This window comes from Ornithodoros turicata, unplaced genomic scaffold, assembly GCF_037126465.1.
Source record: "Ornithodoros turicata isolate Travis unplaced genomic scaffold, ASM3712646v1 Chromosome12, whole genome shotgun sequence".
Lineage (NCBI taxonomy): Eukaryota > Metazoa > Arthropoda > Arachnida > Ixodida > Argasidae > Ornithodoros > Ornithodoros turicata.
The window spans coordinates 2,175,941-2,203,326 of NW_026999301.1; the positions used below are offsets into that span (position 1 = coordinate 2,175,941).

General features: G+C 44.5%; 1 long non-coding RNA gene across 1 annotated transcript; it reads right to left on the bottom strand.

Moving 5' to 3' along the window:
- On the bottom strand, window positions 1-11,644 carry LOC135371657 (uncharacterized). Its single transcript, XR_010415680.1, has 4 exons — window positions 11,515-11,644; window positions 10,368-10,521; window positions 213-325; window positions 1-158 (listed from the first exon to the last, which is right to left on the bottom strand). It is a non-coding gene; the product is annotated as an uncharacterized LOC135371657 (long non-coding RNA).
- Window positions 11,645-27,386: the final 15,742 nt, after the last annotated feature.

A 27,386-nucleotide genomic window follows, 5' to 3' on the forward strand; every position in this document is an offset into this window, starting at 1 on the left:
TATGTGTGTGTGTGCGTGGCATGCATCAATTTATTCTGGACTTCTAGCCTAGCAACACATCAGCTAGGCGGCATTTTCTATAACTTGCGTGGCTGTTGTGCGAGAGTTCCGTTGGCTTCCAGCGCCGGAGGTTTCAGCACTGCTGGTGCTCGAATTCGCTGCATAGTGGACATGGCTGCTTAGTAGACGCACCGAAAGGTGTGCACAGTCACCTTGTACTTCTGCTGCGACGTCCTTTTTAGTCCCTGTACCTCAGTGGAGTGTGCAGCTGGTGTTTAAAGACGACGTCGTGGGCTGGTCCTGGTATTTTCGGCAGTGTTCTTGCCTGAATGAAAACCGATCGTACCAATTAGGTCAATGACAGTAAGGCACGCATGGCTATGGTCATGTCCACTATATTAAGGTCTCCTAGACTCCGTGGCTCTTCTGGCGCCGTTCAAATCCGCTATGTCATAGCCCCAAGGGTGTTGGTGGCTCTCGTGTCCTGGAAACGTCCATATCAAACAAGTATTACAGTATATTCTCGTGTTCGACAGTCTCGTTTCGCCAATTTTCTCTCCCGAACCACTTACAATTGCGGCAAAGCTGGCCCCAGCAGGAAAAAAAAAAGATCGTTGGGACGACGGTTTTCGCATGCGATTCCTTCTGAGCTCGTTTGCTTCGCATGTCTCAGACCACCGTCACACAAGCGTCTCAGCCTTATCAAAGCATAAGACCCACGGAACGATTATCCGTAATCAATATAAAATAGCACTACAGTTTCGGAACTGATGAGGGCAGCAGCGACTGTCGCTTTAAGTAGTTTCGCTAACTTAGTTTTGCTGTGCTGGGAAGTCACTGCAATATATAGGGCTGAACGCTTTTGGTGTGGGGAACAGTACAGAATGGCCTGGTGAGATGTGACCCTTTTCCGGAACGCTGCGAATAACACATGCCAGCGACAGAGGACGTTCACTTTTCCGGATACGCGAGTCAGAATGACCTAGGTTCTGGAAGATTGTTCCCCGTACTTGCTGTTCGGATACAAATAACGAATTCCCTATAACCGAGACGAAGTTCAATGGTAGCAGGTTTGCTCCTGGGAATGTAGTCCGGATGACCAGTTTTTCGGATATCCGAACTCCGGATAAGCGAGACATGACTAATTCCTGAAAATCTGGTTTCCTATTGATAATTCTTGATTGGATTTTGGAAGACGACACGTTATATTTCACTACAATACCGCCAGCAATGGGGTAGATGAAACTCCACAATCAGCATTAAAATGATTGTGTTTTTGTTGTTCTATGATTAAATTCTTTAATAGGATAGCCGTTAGGAGGGAGTCCTCTTTGGTAGTCAAGGGCCTTTGGGCCACAGGTGGGTCACATGTTGCCCCCGGGCCGCGTGTTTGAGACCCTTGCTTTAAAGTACATGAATATATTCTAAAAATTCCGGTAAGATACGCCGTGCCGATGACTGGGTCGCAGGATCTGAGTTTCCAAATTAATATATGAGAGCCTACCTCGTTTTATTTATTTATTTATTTCTCTTAACACATTCCCCCAATACTGAAAAGGCGCTCTACATGCAGATGCGAAGAAACGCTCTAGAGAAACGACAGAATTTACTCTCTTCTTATCGTTGCTTTACCCTCAGAAATATTTTACGTGCCCGCTGTAGCAACGTCTTTCTGCACGAGTCTTGTGTCCTGCTTCTAGGGGTCTCCATGGTATACCAGCATACCCCTTCAGGACAGCACATCGTCTCATGCACGCTCCCAAACCCGAGGCGCTGCACCCTACCCCCCTCCCAAAAGTGAGGTAGATTCCCGAATGTACATGTTTATGTACAGCACAAAGCGCATTACCGAGACTAAAGACCGATTTTTCGCTCGACATCCGTGTTACGCACAAGGAACTACATGCCTTCAAAGTAACTTGGAAAACAGATATTGAAACAAATATTTAAGTTGGTCCTTTGAAAGAATTTGCAAGATAGCAAATTACACGCAAAAGTATTTGGGATACGTAACTGAAATACCGTACTCACTGTACACGTCTGCGCTCACGTGTCCAGCCAGCATTTATTCGTTGTGATTTTGGTTTCCATGCTGCGCGCCGTAGACGTTGCATGCTTTAGACCGAATGTTATGCACACCCAATGTAATTTTGACGCCGTACATCAAGGGCAATGTGAATTTCGTGTCTACTTCTGCACAGTGTTCCCCGAAATTTTCAATTTCTTGAAACACTCGCGGTATGGCTTCCAATAATAAATCGAGTGTCTCTCTCCTGCATAGATTGTCCTATTTGAGTCTGGTACCTATACTGCGGCTGCCTTTTCTGACTTGGGTCGGAGCTTCGGGTCAACTTGTTGTGATCTGCTAATTAATCTACTAATTAGCGACTTGCGTTACTGAAGACAAATCCCGCCGAAAGCCTCATTGGCCGGCGGGTGTTCTTGGCCGGTGGGTGTTGGCCGGCCAGGGGCGCATACTAATCCTCCTGTCCTCCACTCTTTCCTGCTGTCCTCTAAATTAGCTCTTTAATTAAGGAATTTTAGCCAAAAACGAGATAGCAGAATGGCAGACCCGTGAAATGGCATGGCCCGTTGAAAATCATTCTATCTTTTAAAAAGCCAGAAAAGAGCGCGTGAAATATCCATCACTGAATTTCGATACGCAAATGAGCCAAAAACTGAAAAAGCGCATTATCTACAGCGATGAAGGGTTATCTAGGCTGGAAATCGTTTTTCTGGACAGGAGATCGGCACCTACTCCAGTCATCCCCATCGCACCAAATCACGTGACCCACTGACGTGAAATGAGCGCTGTGCTCCATGCTTTGCTCCTCGCTGCGGTTTCGGTTTGGGCTCATTTGCGTACCAAATTCCAGGATGTATATTTAACGCTCGTGCGTGTTTCCGAATTTGTTAGATGTGAAATGGCTTTCAACGAGGATAGTCTAATTCTGCTATATCGCTTTTAACCCCAGTCCCCCAATTAAAGTCGAAAAATACAAAACAGAGAAAAGGGGCCCGATCTGGCGGGCGGTCCCAGTGGCATGCATGCATTTCCCGTTTTTTACCGTCCTGTAGCGGGTCAATAAATAGAAATACGGTCGTAAATTTTCTTTGGCGGGTACATACTGGTATGTATATGTCATTACAGCAAAAATAGTAAAAAGGGGATAAATCGAGTTATCCCCTTATTGCATGCAGAGGTCCAATTAGTGAATCGTCTTGTATACAGGGCGTTTCACAAAACGTGTCATTCGGACTTGATAAAAAAAATTGGGCGAGGGAAAACTACGAGGTAAACGGCATTTGTGTAGCAGCTAAATTTGCCACCTTGCAAAAATATTTTCATTTGATTTCTTTAATTGAGCTCCAAAATTTTCCAAGTCAACATAACGTTTTTTTACAGAATTAGAGAGCCAGTAGCGAACTTAGTCAGATCCACCAAGAAATCTGCTCGATATTGCAAATGGAACTGACAAAAAAAGGTTCCGAAATTGAAGCTTCAAAGTTTCGGGTATTCAACGGCGCACCAAATCAGTCGCAAAGGTGCGCGGAGAGAACATGTTCCTGCCGCCATGAAGCTAGAACAATTTATCGCCGTACCGATAACAAGGCGGGAGGAGGAGGAGTGTCGTTGGGAGGAACCCGAGAGGTCTGCCTGCCTGATTAGGCGGCATGTTTCTCGGGAAGGGAAAGGTGGTGGAGAGGAGGAGAGGAAAGGGTGAAGTGGAAGACCGAGCGGAATCCGCTCGGGGGGAGGATAGCTGCGTCCATGGGCCGACTTCAGGGGAACTGTGCCGGCATACGCCTATTATACCCCTGTCACACGGGCAATTTCGATCCTGCTCGACCGAACCTGCTTGAACCCAATGCAGATCGGATGGTGCTACACGGCCGCTTCCAAGCAGGATCGAACTTTGATCCTGCTTGACTCAAGCCAGTTCCCATAACAGGATTGAGAATTTCAAGACTGCTCGACGGCCGCCATTTGCATCCTCGACCCCGGTGAACTGTCATAACTTAAGACGGACATGCGCGCGAAGCTACAAATGATGCTTACATCGGTATACGATAAATTACCACTAATATACCTGTTATATAGGAAACGCGAAATTAATGAGTTCCGTTTATTCATTTGCACAGGTCAACCATTCAATGCGCATTGAAAGTGGCCGTGTAGCAGCGTCAAAACTCGAGCGTGCTCGGGAAGTTGCTGCTCGGGCAATGCAGATCGGACTCGAGAAGGATCGAAATGCCCGTGTGACAGGGGTATTACACATCTGAGGACAACCCAGGAAAAACCCCAGACGGCACAGCCGGCCCGCGGATTCGAACCGCGGACCTCCCAGTCTCCAAGCGCACGCGTTACCGCTGCGCCACCGGAGCTGGTAAATAACACGGCGGGTGAGATTCCACCATACGTTGATAAGCCGCAAACAAAAAGAAAAAGATTCCGCTTTTTTCCCGCCCTCTCTTTTTTCGACCTATCTTTCATGGGGACAGGAACATCTCCTCCTCTCCGCGCATCTTGCGACTGATTTGGTGCGCCGTCGAATACCCGAAACTTTGAAGCCTCAATTACGAGACTTTTTCTGGGCAGTTCCATTTGCAATATCGAGCGGATTTCTTGGTGGATCTGACTAACTTCGCTACGGGCTCTCTCATTCTGTAAAAAAAAAAACGTTATGTTGACTTGGGGAATTTTGAAGTTCAATTAAAGAAATTCAATTTCTTTTAATCAAAATCAAATGAAAATTTTTCGCAAGGTAGCAAATTTAGTTGCTACACAAATGCCGTTTACCTCGTATTTTTCCATCGCCCCGTTTCTTGATAAAGTCCGAATGACACGTTTTGTGAAACACACTGTATATACTTCCTTCGAAAGGATGTCCGCTTGGCCGTATATCTCTGCAAAAACATCTGTGCTTCATTTTCCTAAAGGTTATGTAAAGGATAAAATTAAACACCCTGTATGTAATTAAAAGTAGAAAGATGCAGATGAAAGTCACTGAAAAAGTTAGCCAGCTGTAGCACTCGAACCCACATTTTCTGGATTACCGGTCCAGGACTCTACCAATTGAGCTAAGCGAACACGCCTTCTCAGCGACTTCCAGTGTGCGTCATCTGAAGGGACAAACCAGTCACTCTCTCACTCATCCTCCTTTCACTCTTACATTTTTGCTCACTCATACACACATTGATACGACAGGGATCGACGCAAGCGGCAAATGTTGAACATGAGAGAACTGATGCTCTGAGGCTGGAACAACATAGAAGGGACAATCACATACAAGGCCTCAAGTTGCCTAAGAAATCCAGAAGATGTGGGTTCGAGTCCTACAGCTGGCTAACCTTTTCAGTGACTTTCATCTTTCATCGTTAATTTCTTAGGCAACTTGAGGCATTTTATTTGATTGTCCCTTCTATGTTGTTCCAGCCTCAGAACATCAGTTCTCTCATGTAAAAGTAGAAGCCATTCTACTGGTCCATGGGAGAATACTCGTGAGGGTAGTTCCGTTTATAATCGAATGATGCCTGCCGGTCACATTTTTTATTTCTCTCGAAAAATATATATGTTATCCCACCCCCAAAGAGATGCGAAAGGTGCCTGACTGCAGGTCTCCACGATATTTTCTTCTCCGTCCACGGCTCTTCGAAGCAACCTTGTGACCTTGTATCTCTTGAAAGATATGTCCCATTTGAACGAAATTTTTTTTTGCTGAAGTGGATTGTGCACGTTCCACCGTGGGCTATTAAATTTATACGGTCAAGAGAAAAATATACGAAAAAAATCAACGCAACTTTTTTACCGCACGTTTGGAAGGTCATGGCCGAGACCCTGGATCTCCGACTGTGATGTTCTTCGCATGAGCAGAAAGATCATTCTTTGCTCTTTCGTTTGACGTTAGATACATTGCTTTATCTTCAGCCGTTGATCCCGTAACAATGCCGTGAACACCGGAAGTGTAGGGGGAAATTCTCATTTTCACGGCAGTTTTTACCCAAAAAGAACATCTTAAAATTTTCCGATATTTTGTAGTAACATAGCTGAGACATAGCTCTTTCAGGATATGCAATAAAATGTTTGCTTATTTTGGTCCCACAGGGCGGCGCGCAATTTTTTTTTTCGCACCCTTATTGGGCAGCGGGTTTAGGAGAACTCGTCACAAGCCCGAGAGAGAAATAAAAAATGTGACCGGCGGGCATCATGCGATTATAAATGAAACTACCCAGGAATTAGTTCGATAGCCTCGCTCGTGATCGCAGTTGTCTCGCGACATAAACCACAGTTATTATCGATATCCGCATATGTTTGTGTGCACGAATTGGTAGTTACCACGTCAGAAGGACAGTAACCCATTGCTCGGCATTTTGGGCCACGGAACTCACGATCACATTTATCTGACAAGGTGTGAGCTCAGCCTGTGGAGGGCCTTGATACTCTGAGATGACAACACCCGAAGTTGTGCAACTATCCCAATACAGGACACTATAAAACCTAAACTGCGAAAAAAAATTCGGGGTGGGGGTGAGGGTATGGCGTTCGCCAGCACGCATGATCTTTCGCCTTAACTTTAAGTTGTCCGACCTTGAACTTGCGTGTAATCGAGCCAGGGGGAACCGAAGAGTCAAGAGTGAACTGAACATGATATGCTCGAGAATGTTATATGGACGCTGGTAAGCGAAGCGGGAGCGATAACTGGAATACAATGCCTATCACCCGAGTTATAAATGGGTAGCACCTTCGAAATTTTTCAAAATTTCACAAAACATCATGAACATCCACGTTCAGTGATTCCCATTTACATCATAATGTGTGTCATTTTGCTTCCATTTTCGTTTCTGAGCTGCTTTCGCTAACAGTTTTGGCGTGTGCTCGTGTGGAACAGTTGCAGATCCATGCGGGTTGGATGCGACTGTTTAGTCGTCCACTTTAGATAGGATGTTGCTTCGAAAACCCTAAGCGAGATACGGTAATGTCAAAGATATGGAGCATAACCATGATGTCTGCTCATCATATGATAACTTATGACGATTTCGGGTGATGCATCTGGTAATTCGAGCGAGAGCGCCCAGGTCCAGCGCACGCTCTACACGGGAGTCATTCTGGGGCAGTCATTAGAGCACTGCACGGTCCCGGGCTTACCCGAAAGCCCGAGCCCGGCCCGCGGGCTGGGCCGGGCGGGCTTTCCGCTTTTTATGCGGGCCTGGGCCGGGCTTGGGTTTCAGCCACCGGGCCCGGCCCGGTTAGGGGCTTGACAACGCCGGTCATGGTCGGGCATGTACGCGAACATATTTCACGAGACTGGACAGCTGCCATTATTCATGTCACTTTTTGTTTCATTGTGCTTGGGGATATCATGGTATTCTCATCTGAGAACTACCAGTTTTTTTTATATGTGATCATGCTGATTTCCTGTAATGGGTCTGGATTTCACACGTGCACTCACACACATTTGGGGACGATGGGTGTGGCGGGCGCGCTGAGATGTTTGCCGATAAGACGAAAGGAGTTGGGCGATTTGGGCAACAGATGGAGCGTCCTTCGCTTCACCCAAGCAAGAGAGTAGCAGCCGCTTAGGTGTTCTGACGTATTTCGTTCGCGTGAGAATCCGGCACGAGCGTCAGTTAGGTTAGGTGTTCTCACATATTCGGTTCGCGTGAGAGTCCAGCACGAGGGTCAGTAAGATGAGGTGTTCTCACATATTTTGTTCTCGTGAGAGTTCGAGAAAGGGGAACTAACACCGGTGCATGCGCAATAGAGCGGAGATCAGTCTCACTTGAACCGCAAGGTGCACACATATCGCCTACGCGCCGCTGCGTACAGAAAACTCTGCTGAAGTTTCTGAAGGCAGTGGACCCTCACGGTCGGTTGTAGTACGGAACTGTAGAACCTAGGGAGCCTACATACGCGACACCGTCTTTAGGGTGGTGACATCTCCAGTCGAAGTCCCTCAGGCGGCCGGCATGTTGGTCCCCTGCTTTGGCAGGATCACGAATGGTGTTGCAGAAATGAAATTCACCGCATAGCACGCTCCTAGCCAGCCATCATCTAGAGTGATAAGGTTATCTGCTCTGATTTGTTGAACACGGGAGGCGTGTACGCCGTTTTTGTGACAATTATGTACAGCATAAGTGTCACAAAAAAGGTGTACGCCTCTCGTTTTAACAAATCAGGGCAGATAACGATATCATTCGAGACGATGGTTGAATAGAAGCGTGCTATGTGGTGAAGTTCGTTTCTAAGAGCGTATGCTCACTACACCACGTCGTGTAGGGAATGGGGATCAAGATGGCGGGCGGCGGCAAGTGGTGTGTCAGAGGCTGACACCACCCTTAGAACCAGACGTGTGAGCCTTCCTCTTCGCCTCCCCCTCCCCCACCCCCTTTCATCCTTCCACCGAGCAACGTGCCGCCAATCTAGGCAGGCAGATCACTCGAAATCTCTACGTCATCCCCCCCCCCTTTTCCTCGCTGCGCTGTGCTCTTTAGTAAATCTAAATACTCCTCCGGGCCTCGAGAACACAGAGCAGAGGCGGGCTAGGACCGGGCCTGAGCATGGAAACAGTCGGGTACGGGCTGGGCCCGGGCTGGAAATCTATAGAAGACGTCGGGACTGGGCCGGGTGGGGACGGTGCAGCCCGGCCTGGGCCGGGCCTGAAAAATAGGCCCATGCAGTGCTCTAGCAGTCATCACCCGAATTTGTCGGACGCTCTACCGCTCCTCTACGAGGGTCGCTGCGCTCGCTACGCATCGTGCGTTCGTAGTGTTCCTGACCTTCCGGCAGCGTCGTTGGCGTCGTCGCGCACTTTCGCCTGACGACAAGCATAGCTTGCGAGAAGCAGGTCACATCATCCTCTTTGTCATTCGCATTATCGGTGTCAATTGAACTTGCATCCCTACTACTTTCGTAAAGATCCATGCCGTCAATGGTGAACGCAACAAAGAAACAGATGGCAGACCATGTGACGGGCAGACAGCCGCAAAAGCAATACGTAGCAGACGACACTCGCGAGGCGTATGCACATGCTCGCGAGTTGAGGGCGGTTCTGGCTCGGCCTCTCGCAGCAAGAGCCAAAAAAGTGCTCTTGGGGCGAGAGAACTGCTCCGTATACTGCTCTTGCTCTGACCGCACCACCCAAATTTACCGCTCGGGTTCGGGGCAGAAAAAAGTGCCCCAAATGCATCACCCGAAATCGCTATTGGCTATATTGCATCACGTGCTTCGCGACTGCATGCCCCGTAACCGAAGAAATCGAAAACAGAATTCGACAAGGTTGCTCTTTCTGCCGATCCTTGTGGAACTGCGAATTTCGACAGCGCTCCTAGCGGTACCTGCACACAACTCTTGAGACGGCCACGTTGCCCGATTCTAATTCACGGAAGCAGATGTCTTCGTCGCCCTCTTTATTTTGTTACGCCGAGTAATGGTTTCTACGATTTTTCTGTAGCGTTCGCACACACAAGTGTGCCACTGTGCGCAACCGGAAGTTCGTCAGGTAAGTAGACAACCAGTTACGTCTGCAAATGCCACTTAGGATCTGCACACACCCTGAGTTATAGAGGGCGTTTTTATCTATCCTTTACATAATTTTTACATTAAAACTATGTTTCAGGTGGGATTCCCGCCAACCAGACACCCTGTTTCAAAAACGTATATACTGTGGGGGACACGGTTGTCTATAATCAGCACTCCGTGGTTAATCTCGTCTGAAATCTCCAGGTGTTGCAAGACTTTCTTTCCAGTAATAAAAGCCTGCAGCACATGCTCTACCTTCAAATACAATATTGGGACAACACTCTCAATCGCAACAGAGTTAATATGGGACGGCGAAGTAGTGAGAGGCGAATTTGGCTAACCGTGTCCCCAACAGTGCATACCTGCCGGACGCCTAATTACCTAACGTTCATTAAGCCCAGATAGCTTAATTGGAGCCAGCAGTTATTTAAATCCACCCTGTCGCTTCAATATCCTGGAGCGAGCACTTACATTGTTATATATAAATCGCCAAATTTTGCTATGCAAATGCGCCGAAACTGAAACCACGAATTTTTTGTGCACAAAACCAGGAAAGGGCTTTCGCGTCGGAGGGCCACGTGTTTTGTCGCGATGGAGCTGATTGGAATAAATTCTGATCGATTGACCAGATAGACCGCTTTGCGGCCCAGATAAGAAAAAAGTTCTTTAATATTTATTATTTCAGGACTCAGAATTAGCACTAAAAGAGAGTCCATCTAATAGGCAAAGGAGCACTGAGGCGATCCCAATTTTGTTTCTTTTACTTTTGACGTTCATATCGGCGAAAGAAATCAGACCGATTCTGTATACGGCAGTTTCTCAAAGCTGTTAAAAGAAATCCACTTACCTGCATCGAAAAAACGATCGAGTGCTGTAACATCCAACACCATCTGTCGTCGGATCTCGAAATCCTGGGACTCCTAAAGGCGCTGTTTCATCCTGCCAGGTTGACGTGGCATAGTTCTGCGCTGACGAAACCAGGGCTCAAGAGTGTATCGTTGCTGCAGCAAATGGAAGGGTGCGTTTGTTCAATATTCTGAGACTTATAGTTTATAATTATTGTCCACTGATAATAGCGCAAGAAACTACGAACTTTGTTTACAACGCGCACGATTGTCAGCATTTCGAGACGAATGATGCTATGCGCACGACGTCGTGCGCCAAAACCGGAAGTGACCATGCGCACGACGCGCTCTTTTTGAGGACCTTCTGACCTAACCGGCGGCACAGTCTCATGCCCGCACCGCCAAGTGCGTGCTAAAGAGAAAGAGAATATCCTTCTGTATGTACGGGCCTTTTTTTAGTCCGGTGGATTGGGATTGAAATTTCTTTGATTCGACGGCACTTTGAAAATTCAAATGCTTTGCAAGATTAAATTTATTTGTCAACTTTCATGAACTATTTATCGAGTTACAGTTTCTATTCAGCATGAACTGTCATCGGGTACCTCTTGCTCAGCATGCTGTCTTCGTCATCGCTTATGGCTTTCTTCTAGTGCCTTATATTAGCAGGACAAACCTTCCATTCTACGTGCCTCGCGAACTATGTTCGTTTTCACAACTTTAAATGTTCTACACGTATTATTTAGGCCGCATTCATCCAGACAAGAATAAGAGTTGCCATTGCAGATTAGGAAGTTTCTATCAAAAAACACGGCTCCTGCTTCCATTTCCAGATAGAAAACGAACGTTGAGCTTTCCGAGTTCACTATATTTTACAGCATTATCGGCTCTTTTTATCTGTCAGATCATTACCTATAAGGTACCCTTCGTTCATAGTTACCCCAAATTCCATGCGCCTGCGTCTTGAGTTCAGCCAACTTCTGTACTTAGTTTGTGAAAGCAACAACAAAGAATTTGAAAAGAGGTTTCAAGCCTAGGCGATTGCATTGACAACTGTAGCATGGCACAAGCGCAATGCTTGCCCACATCACGCTTCAAAAATTGTACTGTCCTCGCCCTAAAAACAACGAGGACTTATAGCGTACGGCTTACCTGCAGCAAAGTCAACTAGCAGGACGACCCTCCTGCGACGACAGAACGGCGCGATAGCCGTTCCAGCATCGTCCAGTGTTGTGCGTCTCGGGCTGCACGAGCGCCGATCACGCCGCTCGCGTTGCTATGCTTCTTCTTCTTCGAAAAAGTGGCGCATAGGTCACTGGAAATTGGCCACGGAACACTGACTTCATCACGAGGATTTAACACACTATGAAAAACGCTGAGTAGATTATATGTAGAGTTCCGGGTTCTCAGAGTTTATTTCAGTTTATTTAAAAAATGTCAGAATTTCACTTATACCGAAGGAAATGTAAGGATTCCACAAATGACATGTACACTAAAACGTACACTAAATGCGTAATTTTGCAAACGAAAGCAAATCGAAATTGTCCCTCATTTTCGTCTTCTTGTGGAACACTAAAACCGCTCCTGAGTTTCTCAGAGGACGCCTGACTGCTTTCAAGAATAGAAGACTTATCCCTCGATTAATTGCGGCCAATCGAGGTGGCCGAGAAGCCGTTCGAGAGTACCGTTCACTCGACGTGGAGGATGTTGGTTAGTTCTTCCAGCCGTTCTATTAAAGTTCTACTAAGTTCCTCTGGCCATCATGAAGAATGGATTACTAGCCCATAGCTGGCGCCTCACGCAAGGGCATCGCGAACACAACTCCTGGAGAACCGTGCCAATAGATTGTTCTTACTAGGTTTTTGCCCCCTCCTGATGTCAATGCCATGTAACGTAAATTTCATTATGTAAACATTTGCGAACTGAACTCAGAAATTTGCAAAGTAAAGGTCACTTTTTACCTCACCAACATGAAGGGCGTGCCGAATTTACTCAAATTCATGATAACTGACAGTGATATTCAGGAGCTATCCCGTCTGTAAAAATAGCCGATCATCATGCTTTTCAGAGCACTCGAGTAGAACACAGGGCGATTTTTTTAGCGTAGTCTCTGTCAGCCCGACGAAAGGAGGTTGCAAACCCAGCCCACAGAGTGATAGGAGAAAAAGTGACAGTTCCTGAAATTGGAAGAGGGAAGGCACGATCCCAGCGGAAGCCGGACGCGATAAGCCATACACTCTTAAAAACGAACTTCACCACATAGCACTCTCCTAGCCAACCATCATCCCGAATGACAACGTTCTCGTCCCTGATTTGTTGAAAACGGGAGGAGGAGCCTATTTTGTGCCGTGCATAATGGCACAAAATAGGCTCCTCCTCCCGTTTTCAGCAAATCTACCAGCTCCGCTGGCGCAGCGGTAACGCGTGCGCTTGGAGACTGGGAGGTCCGCGGTTCGAATCCGCGGGCCGGCTGTGCCGTCTGGGGTTTTTCCTGGGTTTCCCTCAGATGTGTAATAGGCGTATGCCGGCACAGTTCCCCTGAAGTCGGCCCATGGACGCAGCTATCCTCCACTTCTTCACTATCTCCACTATCTTCAGGTATTCCACTTCACCCTTTCCTCCTCTCCACCATCTTTCCCTTCCCGAGAAACATGCCGCCTAATCAGGCAGGCAGACCTCTCGGGTTCCTCCCAACGACACTCCTCCTCCTCCTCCTCCTCAGCAAATCAGGGGCGAGAACGTTGTCATTCGGGATGATGGTTGGCTAGGACCGTGCTATGTGGTGAAGTTCATTTCTAAGAGTGTACGATCCCGGTGTGGGCTGGGTTTCCAACCTCCTTTCGTCGGACTGACAACGATTGCGCTGAACAATTCGTCGCACGCTGTCCTTTGGGAGCTCCGTAGAGCATGATTTTAGGCATTTTTTCCCCGATACGATAGCTCCTCAATATCCCTGTCAATTATCATTAATTTGAGTAAATTAGTCACGCTCTTTACATTGGTGGTGTAAAAAAGAGAACTTTACTTGGCAAATTACAGAGTTCAGTTCGCCAAAATTTGCATAATTAAACTTCAGTTACACGGCATTCACATCAGTAGGTGGCGAAAACCCGGTAAGAACAAATGCTGTTGATCGCATGATTCTAGGTGGTGCGGTTTTTATACGTAATTCAATGGCATGTTTTCTCATACCAGGACAACTCATCCCAGGACAATTCATACCAAGACAACTTACACTAAGACAACTCATACCAAGCGAACTCACACCACACTCAAGTCCTCTCATTCTTTTTTCTCTCTTGAGTAGTAGGAGGGCTGGTCCAGGCTACAGGGTGGCGAAACTATAACCTGGACCCCTGGGCCCTGCCCTGAGCCCTGCGCGCAATTTTTCCCCGCGCGGCGCGTGTGCGGAGGGTTGTCCGCGCGCTTATCGGCGGGGGGAGGGCTGCGTGCGCGCTTACCCTTCAGCCTGGGTCGACTTCTTTCGACATTTTTGAGCCTTGGCCGACTTGGGTCGCGTATTTTTTCCCGCACCCGCCGGGCGGCGCTCGGCTGGAGGGCTGCGCGAGCGCTTATCGTAGCGTATTTTTCAGCCTGGGTCGACTTCTTTCGTCATTTTTCAATCTGTGCCGACTTCAATCATAATTTTTTCCAGCTACAACAGGTGTGCAGTAGGCTGTTTACATGCAAAGGATAGCCATACACAAAAGTACAAGTAAAAATATATTTATTAAAGTAATTAGTGTCAGAAATTATGTTATGGCTCTGCATGAATGGGAAAAACTTAGCCAAAAATCTGAAGCAGAAGAAACACAATACACGTAACAATACTTATTACAGGTACGATACAATAGCATTGAATAGGTATCACAGATCAAACACAATATTTTTTATTAACAGTAATCACAAGTTTTCAATGAATCAGAAGGGATAGCACATTTAATCAAAGAAGATGTTCTTACGATTACAATCAAAATTACTAGTTTCATTATAAAAAGTCTGAGATGTGAGAACCTGATAGATGTAAGTAATTTGGAGCACAATAGCTAACTTTAATATTCCAATATGACATAAATTTAATTCCTATTGAAGTGAATAGCGCAGATATAAGGCAATAATTCGAATCAACACATAGCATTAATATAGAACCAATCATCCAGCATGTAGGGAAATAACAGCTAGACCATATCAAAACGAGAAACGATCACCACATTTAATCAAAGAAGATATTCTTAATCAATACGATTATAAACAAAATTATAAGTTGTGTTATAAAAAGTCTAATATCCTATACGTGAGAACCATCAGTGCAATAGCGGGAAGTTCTGATAGTTGTATGTAATTAACTGTGAACAGCAGAGACCCTGGAAGACCATGGGACACGAACACAAGAAGAAATAAAATCTACACCACTACAAAGAAGTTATTCTTAATCAAAACAACATAGTAATCTATCATTCAGAAAATCACAAGAAAAAATCAAACTCATCAGAAAACAGACATGTTAAAAATGAACTTCACCACATAGCATGCTCCTAGCCAACAACCAGATCTAATGACACCTGCCATTATTTGTTGAAGACGGGTGCCGATAGATGTATGGAAGACCACGGAACACGAATGACACGAACACAAGAGGAAATAAAATCTATACCATTACAAAGAAGATATTCCTAATCAAGACAACAGAGTAATCTATCATTCAGAAAACCAGAAGAAAAAATCAAACTCATCAGAAAACAGACATGTTAAAAATGAACTTCACCACATAGCATGCTCCTAGCCAACAACCAGATCTAATGACACCTGCCATTATTTGTTGAAGACGGGTGCCGATAGATGTATGGAAGACCACGGAACACGAACGACAAAGAATGACACGAACACAAGAGGAAATAAAATCTATACCATTACAAAGAAGATATTCCTAATCAAAACAACAGAGTAATCTATCATTCAGAAAACCAGAAGAAAAAATCAAACTCATCAGAAAACAGACATGTTAAAAATGAACTTCACCACATAGCATGCTCCTAGCCAACAACCAGATCTAATGACACCTGCCATTATTTGTTGAAGATGGGTGCCGATAGATGTATGGAAGACCACGGAACACGAACGACAAAGAATGACACGAACACAAGAGGAAATAAAATCTATACCATTACAAAGAAGATATTCCTAATCAAAACAACAGAGTAATCTATCATTCAGAAAATCAGAAGAAAAAATCAAACTCATCAGAAAACAGACATGTTAAAAATGAACTTCACCACATAGCATGCTCCTAGCCAACAACCAGATCTAATGACATCTGCCATTATTTGTTGAAGACGGGTGCCGATAGATGTATGGAAGACCACGGAACACGAAAGACAAAGAATGACACGAACACAAGAGGAAATAAAATCTATACCATTACAAAGAAGATATTCCTAATCAAAACAACAGAGTAATCTATCATTCAGAAAATCAGAAGAAAAAATCAAACTCATCAGAAAACAGACATGTTAAAAATGAACTTCACCACATAGCATGCTCCTAGCCAACAACCAGATCTAATGACACCTGCCATTATTTGTTGAAGACGGGTGCCGATAGATGTATGGAAGACCACGGAACACGAATGACACGAACACAAGAGGAAATAAAATCTATACCATTACAAAGAAGATATTCCTAATCAAAACAACAGAGTAATCTATCATTCAGAAAACCAGAAGAAAAAATCAAACTCATCAGAAAACAGACATGTTAAAAATGAACTTCACCACATAGCATGCTCCTAGCCAACAACCAGATCTAATGACACCTGCCATTATTTGTTGAAGACGGGTGCCGATAGATGTATGGAAGACCACGGAACACGAACGACAAAGAATGACACGAACACAAGAGGAAATAAAATCTATACCATTACAAAGAAGATATTCCTAATCAAAACAACAGAGTAATCTATCATTCAGAAAACCAGAAGAAAAAATCAAACTCATCAGAAAACAGACATGTTAAAAATGAACTTCACCACATAGCATGCTCCTAGCCAACAACCAGATCTAATGACACCTGCCATTATTTGTTGAAGACGGGTGCCGATAGATGTATGGAAGACCACGGAACACGAACGACAAAGAATGACACGAACACAAGAGGAAATAAAATCTATACCATTACAAAGAAGATATTCCTAATCAAAAGAACAGAGTAATCTATCATTCAGAAAATCAGAAGAAAAAATCAAACTCATCAGAAAACAGACATGTTAAAAATGAACTTCACCACATAGCATGCTCCTAGCCAACAACCAGATCTAATGACATCTGCCATTATTTGTTGAAGACGGGTGCCGATAGATGTATGGAAGACCACGGAACACGAAAGACAAAGAATGACACGAACACAAGAGGAAATAAAATCTATACCATTACAAAGAAGATATTCCTAATCAAAACAACAGAGTAATCTATCATTCAGAAAATCAGAAGAAAAAATCAAACTCATCAGAAAACAGACATGTTAAAAATGAACTTCACCACATAGCACGCTCCTAGCCAACAACCAGATCTAATGACATCTGCCATGATTTGTTGAAGACGGGTGCCGATAGATGTATGGAAGACCACGGAACACGAATGACACGAACACAAGAGGAAATAAAATCTATACCACTACAAAGAAGATATTCCTAATCAAAACAACAGAGTAATCTATCATTCAGAAAATCAGAAGAAAAAATCAAACTCATCAGAAAACAGACATGTTAAAAATGAACTTCACCACAAAGCATGCTCCTAGCCAACAACCAGATCTAATGACATCTGCCATTATTTGTTGAAGACGGGTGCCGATAGATGTATGGAAGACCACGGAACACGAACGACAAAGAATGACACGAACACAAGAGGAAATAAAATCTATACCATTACAAAGAAGATATTCCTAATCAAAACAACAGAGTAATCTATCATTCAGAAAACCAGAAGAAAAAATCAAACTCATCAGAAAACAGACATGTTAAAAATGAACTTCACCACATAGCACGCTCCTAGCCAACAACCAGATCTAATGACATCTGCCATGATTTGTTGAAGACGGCTGCCGATAGATGTATGGAAGACCACGGAACACGAATGACACGAACACAAGAGGAAATAAAATCTATACCACTACAAAGAAGATATTCCTAATCAAAACAACAGAGTAATCTATCATTCAGAAAATCAGAAGAAAAAATCAAACTCATCAGAAAATAGACATGTTAAAAATGAACTTCACCACATAGCATGCTCCTAGCCAACAACCAGATCTAATGACATCTGCCATTATTTGTTGAAGACGGGTGCCGATAGATGTATGGAAGACCACGGAACACGAACGACAAAGAATGACACGAACACAAGAGGAAATAAAATCTATACCATTACAAAGAAGATATTCCTAATCAAAACAACAGAGTAATCTATCATTCAGAAAACCAGAAGAAAAAATCAAACTCATCAGAAAACAGACATGTTAAAAATGAACTTCACCACATAGCATGCTCCTAGCCAACAACCAGATCTAATGACACCTGCCATTATTTGTTGAAGACGGGTGCCGATAGATGTATGGAAGACCACGGAACACGAACGACAAAGAATGACACGAACACAAGAGGAAATAAAATCTATACCATTACAAAGAAGATATTCCTAATCAAAACAACAGAGTAATCTATCATTCAGAAAACCAGAAGAAAAAATCAAACTCATCAGAAAACAGACATGTTAAAAATGAACTTCACCACAAAGCATGCTCCTAGCCAACAACCAGATCTAATGACACCTGCCATTATTTGTTGAAGACGGGTGCCGATAGATGTATGGAAGACCACGGAACACGAACGACAAAGAATGACACGAACACAAGAGGAAATAAAATCTATACCATTACAAAGAAGATATTCCTAATCAAAACAACAGAGTAATCTATCATTCAGAAAACCAGAAGAAAAAATCAAACTCATCAGAAAACAGACATGTTAAAAATGAACTTCACCACATAGCATGCTCCTAGCCAACAACCAGATCTAATGACACCTGCCATTATTTGTTGAAGACGGGTGCCGATAGATGTATGGAAGACCACGGAACACGAACGACAAAGAATGACACGAACACAAGAGGAAATAAAATCTATACCATTACAAAGAAGATATTCCTAATCAAAACAACAGAGTAATCTATCATTCAGAAAATCAGAAGAAAAAATCAAACTCATCAGAAAACAGACATGTTAAAAATGAACTTCACCACATAGCATGCTCCTAGCCAACAACCAGATCTAATGACATCTGCCATTATTTGTTGAAGACGGGTGCCGATAGATGTATGGAAGACCACGGAACACGAAAGACAAAGAATGACACGAACACAAGAGGAAATAAAATCTATACCATTACAAAGAAGATATTCCTAATCAAAACAACAGAGTAATCTATCATTCAGAAAATCAGAAGAAAAAATCAAACTCATCAGAAAACAGACATGTTAAAAATGAACTTCACCACATAGCATGCTCCTAGCCAACAACCAGATCTAATGACATCTGCCATTATTTGTTGAAGACGGGTGCCGATAGATGTATGGAAGACCACGGAACACGAACGACAAAGAATGACACGAACACAAGAGGAAATAAAATCTATACCATTACAAAGAAGATATTCCTAATCAAAACAACAGAGTAATCTATCATTCAGAAAATCAGAAGAAAAAATCAAACTCATCAGAAAACAGACATGTTAAAAATGAACTTCACCACATAGCATGCTCCTAGCCAACAACCAGATCTAATGACATCTGCCATTATTTGTTGAAGACGGGTGCCGATAGATGTATGGAAGACCACGGAACACGAAAGACAAAGAATGACACGAACACAAGAGGAAATAAAATCTATACCATTACAAAGAAGATATTCCTAATCAAAACAACAGAGTAATCTATCATTCAGAAAATCAGAAGAAAAAATCAAACTCATCAGAAAACAGACATGTTAAAAATGAACTTCACCACATAGCATGCTCCTAGCCAACAACCAGATCTAATGACATCTGCCATTATTTGTTGAAGACGGGTGCCGATAGATGTATGGAAGACCACGGAACACGAAAGACAAAGAATGACACGAACACAAGAGGAAATAAAATCTATACCATTACAAAGAAGATATTCCTAATCAAAACAACAGAGTAATCTATCATTCAGAAAATCAGAAGAAAAAATCAAACTCATCAGAAAACAGACATGTTAAAAATGAACTTCGCCACATAGCATGCTCCTAGCCAACAACCAGATCTAATGACATCTGCCATTATTTGTTGAAGACGGGTGCCGATAGATGTATGGAAGACCACGGAACACGAACGACAAAGAATGACACGAACACAAGAGGAAATAAAATCTATACCACTACAAAGAAGATATTCCTAATCAAAACAACAGAGTAATCTATCATTCAGAAATTCAGAAGAAAAAAATCAAACTCATCAGAAATTGACATGTTAAAAATGAACTTCACCACATAGCACGTTCCTAGCCAACAAACGGAACTAATGATATCTGCCCTGATTTGTTGAAGACGGGTGCCGATAGATGTATGGAAGACCACGGAACACGAATGACACGAACAGAACAGGAAATAAAATCTATACCACTACAAAGAAGATACTCCTAATCAAAACAACAGAGTAATCTATCATTCAGAAAATCAGAAGAAAAAATCAAACTCATCAGAAAATAGATATGTTAACAATGAACTTCACCACATAGCACGCTCCTTGCCAACAACCAGATCTGATGATACCTGCCCTGATTTGTTGAAGACGGCTGCCAATAGATGCATGGAAGACCACGGAACACGAACGACAAAGAATGACACGAACACAAGAGGAAATAAAATACCACTACAAAGAAGATATTCGTAATCAAAACAACAGAGTAATCTATCATTCAGAAAATCAGAAGAAAAAATCAAACTGATCAGAAAATAGACATGTTAAAAATGAACTTCACCACATAGCACCATTTCGAGCGCAATTCCAACATTACACAACTTTTAATTTCTTATTAAATGAACATATGCTGTTCATTTAACAAGAAATTAAAAGTTGTGTGTGACAGGAAATAACGAGAAACAACACAACCAACAACTACAATTAATAGAGAGCCAAACTTGCGCACAATCCAACACATAGAGAAATAATAGCTAATCAATCTATCAAAAGGAGAAATATTACAATATAGCACAGACTTAACGCTGAAAAACGGGGGCCACTCTAAGCGGCGACATGTAAACAACAACACAGGAAAATAATCTATCATTGAACCATCATAAAATCGAACAATATACAATTTTCATTCTAACAAACACTACGAACCTTGATGGAGGTATCCAAGACATAGAAAATATGCACTGTTTTCATCTTGGTTTTCACTCTTTTCCTCAAAGCCGGGAGACTTTATAGTAGCAGATCATATCCTCCAAACGCCCATTTTCACAGACGTCCCAAATCAACCAAAAGCTCATTTCCTCCGAAAAAATATTCGGAGGTTCTGGGCTTTCGGTTGATCTGGGCACGCGGGTGGCAGTGACCCACATCCCCCAAATGATCTTTTCATCCGAGCGCCCAGAACCACCGAAAGCGAGATACTCGAAAGTACACGCTTCCCCCGTGTAACAGGGAAAAGAGGAAGCGAGAGCGGTTCCTAAGTGTGCGGGAATCCAATGTACAGCTCGAAGCAGAGTTAACTGAAGCGCCACTTCGACTGGCGGAGCTAAAGTCGGGGAGGGAGCAACCCTAGCGGCTCCTACGAGAAATAAAGGCAAATAGTGTTTGGACTGTACCACTGTTGCTGCGGGAGTGTCCGCCTTGCCATGAGCTGTTGACTCGGCATTAACCTCAGCTGTGGTTATCATTGCGATATTTGTTTGTGTTTGCGGCGATTATGTGAAGGTGTATGCCGGCTGATATCGCACGGATGCGATGACTTTATCTCATTGATACACGCGAAGGTGGTCGCGTTCGATCAGTGGGGCGTTTTCAGATCTCTGATGAAACAAATGAGGATGCATGGAGTCTAGTGGCAAGTTTATTGGACTTGATGTCCACCTTCGTGTGTTAATGAGATAACAGCATCGCATCCGCGTGATATCGGTCGGCATACACCTTTACATAATCACCTCATACTCAAACAAACGTCGCGAGGATAACCGCAGTTGAGGGTAATGCCGAGTCCCCAACCCATGCCAAGGCGGACACCCTCGCAGCATAATGGCGAATTCGGGTTGACATTTCGTGGCACCTTTTTTTTTTTTTTTTTTTTTCAGATCCCGAGCAGTCATGCTCGCTTGGGCGTAGTAAGAAGCAATCTCGCATGTTCGCGTGGCGCTTTCCCTTTCAGAGTTTGGCGTGTAGTACTTTTTTCGCCTGGTCTCGAAAAGATCGAGCAGCGGGTTGCCCAACTATAACCTTTGTCATCAAATCCACACTCCAGCGGTGACAGGTGCCCTCATTGGCCCGCACGTCCATGTTCACGTAATTTAGCAGACGACGGAACCCGAAGACGGGCGACCGCGATGCCCCTAGCTTGATCCAAGTGTACGAACTCTGCCCTGATTCAAAGGGATGAGGCGAGCCTGATCCTGATCCTAAAACCCTAAAACCGCTAGATCCCTGGCACTCATGTTCGGGTGGCAATTGTCACGTGATCCAGCTCGGGAGCCGACGTAGCAACTTCCGAGCGCTAGGCCGTGTTGCCATAAAATGACCACCCGAATTCGCCGTAAGTAAGACAGTCGAAACATCATTTCCCTGCATTTCTCCTAAGCGCCGCTAGAGTGCCACTCTTCCCGAATCGGCGGTTGAAGTCGCGTTCCAGTTAACTCCGCCTCGAGCTGTACTTCCTGCAACTCACCAGAGAGGGTCACGTGACCATAGCCGTCACGTGGGTCCCTTGATGCTGCTCATCCGGTGCTCGAAATGTTCTGCAACGTGAGGTATGCGGTCTGCTGACTTCTACAGCTTCTTTTGTTCCCGTGCTTAATAATTATCCTTAGAGATGTAGCACCTGGATATCCGCGAGATGTAACAGATATGACAGATATAAAAATTAGAGCTGATGCTTGCTTAAAGAAGCCTGAGCTTGGATAGGTAGAAATGACACGACACTCGGTGTGTACAAGTGAGATCGCGTTCAAGAAGTGATCTGAAGAGAGATATTTCGAAAATGAATTTTATTCGTATGCACGTTGCTCACAGGAGATGTACCATCTTCGGAAGCTCATGCTGGTCCGCGTCATGAGACACGGAAAAAGAACGTGGTGGGAATGGTACGTCTTGTGGCTGGAACACATAGCGGAACGGCGGAAAACGCACAAAAACCTCAAGCGCCTTCTAAGGAGATCGACAGTTCAGACGATATGTTGGTTTCATGCATTCATATTGCTTGCAAGCTCTTTCTAGGGGTTTTTTCAACCAGTTAATAGAGTGGTTTCTGAATGTCTGAACTGTATTAACAGAAAGCATTGAAGAAAAGTGGATATCAAAGAAAAAATGATATCCTTTTCGTGACTTGTGCCGTGGCCGCTTTGTTACTAGCACGAAAGCTTGTGTATATTAAAGTTTTATTTCAAAGAGTGCTTCATTCCCTGGACTTATTATGTTCCCACTACTACCAGACTGGACTGTGTATTTTCTCCCTTCATCACTCAAGTAATCGTTTTCCACTATGATGACCTACACAGTGCCTAGACCCCCAGTCACTCACACGGAAAATATCTCTCAATTCGGACCGGATCACTTCTTGAACGCGATCGACATCAATAATTCACTTCCTTCGCAAACTTCACTTCTGAGTCAGTTGCAGGAAGTGCATCGGGTTCCCACACGGTCCAAATGTCCATTTCCACCCACATCCCAAATCAACCAAAAGCTCATTTCATCCGAAAAAATGTTCGGAGGTGCTGGACTTTCGGGTGATCTGGGCACACGGGTGGCAGTGACCCATATCCCCCAAATGCTCTTTTCATCCGAGCGCCCAGAACCACCGAAAGCGGAATACTTGAAAGGAAGGGTGAGCGGTTCTTGGGTATGCGGGAATCCAATCCTGCAACTGACTCACAAGTGAAGTTTGCAAAGGAAAGGTATTATTGATGTCGATCGCGTTCAAGAAGTGATCCGATCCGAACAGAGAGATATTTTCCAGGTGAATGACTGGGGTCCAGGCACTGTGTAGGTCATCATAGGGGAAAACGCCCACGGCACAGGTCTCGAAAACGGTTGCAAAAGGGACCTCCTCCTTTACCTTTCTTTTATGCTTTCTGTTAATACAGTTCAGATGTTCAGAAAACACGCTATTAACCGGCTGAAACAATCCATAGAAAAAGCTTTCAAACAGTATGAATGCATGAGAGCAACATATCATCTGAACTGCCAATCTACTCAGAAGGCGCTTGAGGTTTGTGCGTTTTCCACCGACCCACTATATGTTCTAGCCGCAGAACATACCACTCCCACCATGCTCTTTTTCCGTGACTCATGACGCGGACCTCCATGACCTTCCGAAGGTAGTGCTTCCCCCGTCAGCAACATGCATACCAATAAAATTCATTTTCGGAATACCTCTCCGTGCAGATCACCTCTTGAACGCGATCTCATTCGTACACAACGTGTGACGTGTCGTCTCTATCCACCCAAGCTCATGGCAACACGGCCTACCGCTCGGAGATTGCTAGGTCGGTTCCGGACCTGGATGACTTGACAGTTGCCACCGGAAGACGAGTGCCAGGGATCTGGCGGTTTTAGGATCAGGATCAGGCTCGCCTCATCCCTTTTGGGTCAGGGCAGAGTTCGTACACTTGGATCACGCTAGGGACATCGTGGTCGCCCGTCTTCGGGTTCGACGTGCGGGCCACTCAGGGCACTCGCCACCGTTACAGAGCGCATTTGACGACACCGGATATAGTTGGGCAACCCGCTGCTCGATCGTTTCGGGACCGGACGAAAAAACTTCTAGCTGGCAAATTCCGGGCGCTCGGAAAGTGCCATACGAACATACAAGATTGCTTGACTGCTCGGGATCTGGCAAAAAAAAAAAGAAAAAAGAACTTTTTTGCCACGAAATGACCACACGAATTCGTCATTGTGCTACGAGGGTGTCCGCCTTTGCATGAGTTGTTGAGCCGGCATTACCATCAACGGTGGTTATCATCGCGACGTTTCCCAAGCAGCACAATGTACTGAAAGTCGAGTGCAATAGGTGTGGACGGTATGTGTCTTATCAATGTTCTTTAGTTTCAGGAGTCTGTTCAAGGCCTTCCACCTACCCGTCCACCCCTATTGCACTCGACTTTCAGTACATTTTGCTGCTTGGGTTGTTTTTGTTTGAGACGATTATGTAAAGGTGTATGCTGGCCGATATCACGCGGATGTAATGCTGTTATCTCATTGATACATGCAAAGGTGGATAGCAACTCCAATAAATTTTCCACTAGACTCCGTGCATCCTCATTTGATTGATCACAAATCTGAAAATGCCCCACTGAGCGAACGCGACCACCTTCGCGTGTATCAGTGAGATAAAGGAATCGCATCCGTGCGATATCAGTCGGCATACACCTTCACATAATCGCCGCAAACACAAACATAGCTAAGGGTAATGTCGAGTCAACAGCTCATGTCAAAGCGGATACCCCCACAGCAACAGTGGGACAGTCAAAACACTATTCGCCTTTATTTCTCGTAAGAGCCGCTAGGGTTGCTCTCTTCCCGACTTTAGCTTGTGGCGAAGTGGCGTTCCAGTTAACTCTGCTTCGAGCTGTACAGTGGATTCCGGCATACTCGAGAACCGCAAGCGTGTTCTTTGAAGTATCCCCGCTTTCGGTGGTTCCGGGCGCTTGGATGAAAAGAGCATTTGGAGGATATGAGTCACTGCCATCCGCGTGCCCAGATCAACCGAAAGCCCAGAACCTCCGAATATTTTTTCGGAGGAAATGAGCCTTTGGTTGACCTGGAACGTCGGTGGAAATGGGCGTTTGGAGGCGAACATTTTCCGAACGAAATTTACTTAGAACTCCAAGAAAGGGTCACCCGCGAAGACGAAGACGTTTCGACAACACGCCTGGCCGCGTTTCCACAATGCCGTACCCGAAACAGAACACGATTCTGCGCCCGACGCGGTACCGTATGCGAGCGTGTTGTTTTTTTCCGGAAACGGGTTCGTCGACGCGGGTGACCCTTTCTTCGAGTTTTCAGTAAATTTCGTTCTGAAAATATTCGTAACTTTTAATGTCCACGACATAGAGTATTCACATTATGATATAGTGTATATAGAAAATATCAACCCATTCGATTAAATTCTCTGTCATCATGAAAGAGTGCTCGTCAAAGTGAGCGAGCTCAAGCTTGCGTAATGTGAAATTACACACTCTACAACACTGATCGTAACTCGCAACATCTGTTCAAATTTTAATTAAACTCTTACTGATGTGTGGTAGTCACCACTTCTCCTGAATGTGAATCGATAAATTTTAGCATTTAAGCCACAATCAAATACCTTGTATAGTATGTGTGACCATATGCAGAACTTTTTAATCTATATCTTTTAAAAAATGCAAGAAACATCGTGCAGTTTTGGCTTTGAAAATTTAAAGAAGAAAATTGTCTTTAATGTTGAGTTTGCATTTTACAACGTTATGAGCTAAAGACTTATAAAATTAAAGTATGACCTTTCCATTTGTAGTGCCCGGATGCTATGACACTAAAATAATGTGATAGGTTTTCTGTATGGCTACGGGAAATCTCGAGTATATTTTGTGAATTGGATCTACGTTTATGTGTGACCTGCGCTGATCTGCTTATTATAATTAATACAACATATCTTCCATTGTGTTTATGCATAACGCTCATCTTCATTGTAAGGACGACGGAAGCGAAAATAAGCTGCAAAGCTGTTTGCCTCATATTGCGATGTGTACCAAAACAATCCGGAATTCGACTTAGATTTACGTATATTAGTTGAAATGTCGCCACAATCGCGATATAAAATTCGTCCGCGGAGCACTCTGAGCCCCTGGTGAGCGTCGCCTCGCCGCCGTAGCAGACCACGGAAGTGACGCACGTTGTCTCTCCTGTTGGAGTTCCTGACTTTCATTTCGCGGTGGTTTTGCGATCGGAGGTTGATTTTCGCGACAAGAAAAATTGTACATGCTTGTGAAGTCTTTCCTGGCTGTGCTACAGCATGTTGCCGACTTCCTTTCAGCAACGCGAGGACGTAGTGTTCCTTGCACGGACTACACACGGATAGACAACACAAACATAGCGTCAAACATCGACTGACGTTTATTACAAAGACAACACTACCAATGCTGGCCCCCAAAATCCATCCGAAGGAAGGTGATCTCATTCTCCCTAGGGGTGAGAGTTTTGCTGCTTACATTGCTGGCTGTCTTACCTTGCGTTCGGCCGGGGTATGTTTCAGAACAAACACGCTCTACTGGTCTGTGGTTGTTTCCGTGGCCGTATTGGCCATTGGCACTCGACTGGCAATCTAGAGATGCGAAGTTCAGATTCCGCTGATGTCTGACTTTTTTGATGACTGTCATGTTTCAATTGTTTCCGAAAGATAGGAATCTTATTCTCGCCGCGAATCCGTCTATGCCTACCTGCAGACAGGTGAAACAAGACAAGGAGTGCGCAGACATATTGTTGACGAATGGTTCAAACCAAATCCAGAGGTGTTCATTAGCCTTGACTTGTCAACGAAGTACATCAGGCTGAAAGAAGGAGGGGGGCCCACTTGACGTTTCGGCGTACGTCTGATTCTCGCTACGGGGAAAAAACAGAGACGAAGAAGCATGTACGAACCCACCTTTCATAGGATATATCGCCTTCAGACTTCCACGAGATCTCTGAATCGAACATCTTCATGCGTTATTCGGAATTCGCCGTTCACCGGGCAGCCGCACATGGAGCTCGAGAGATA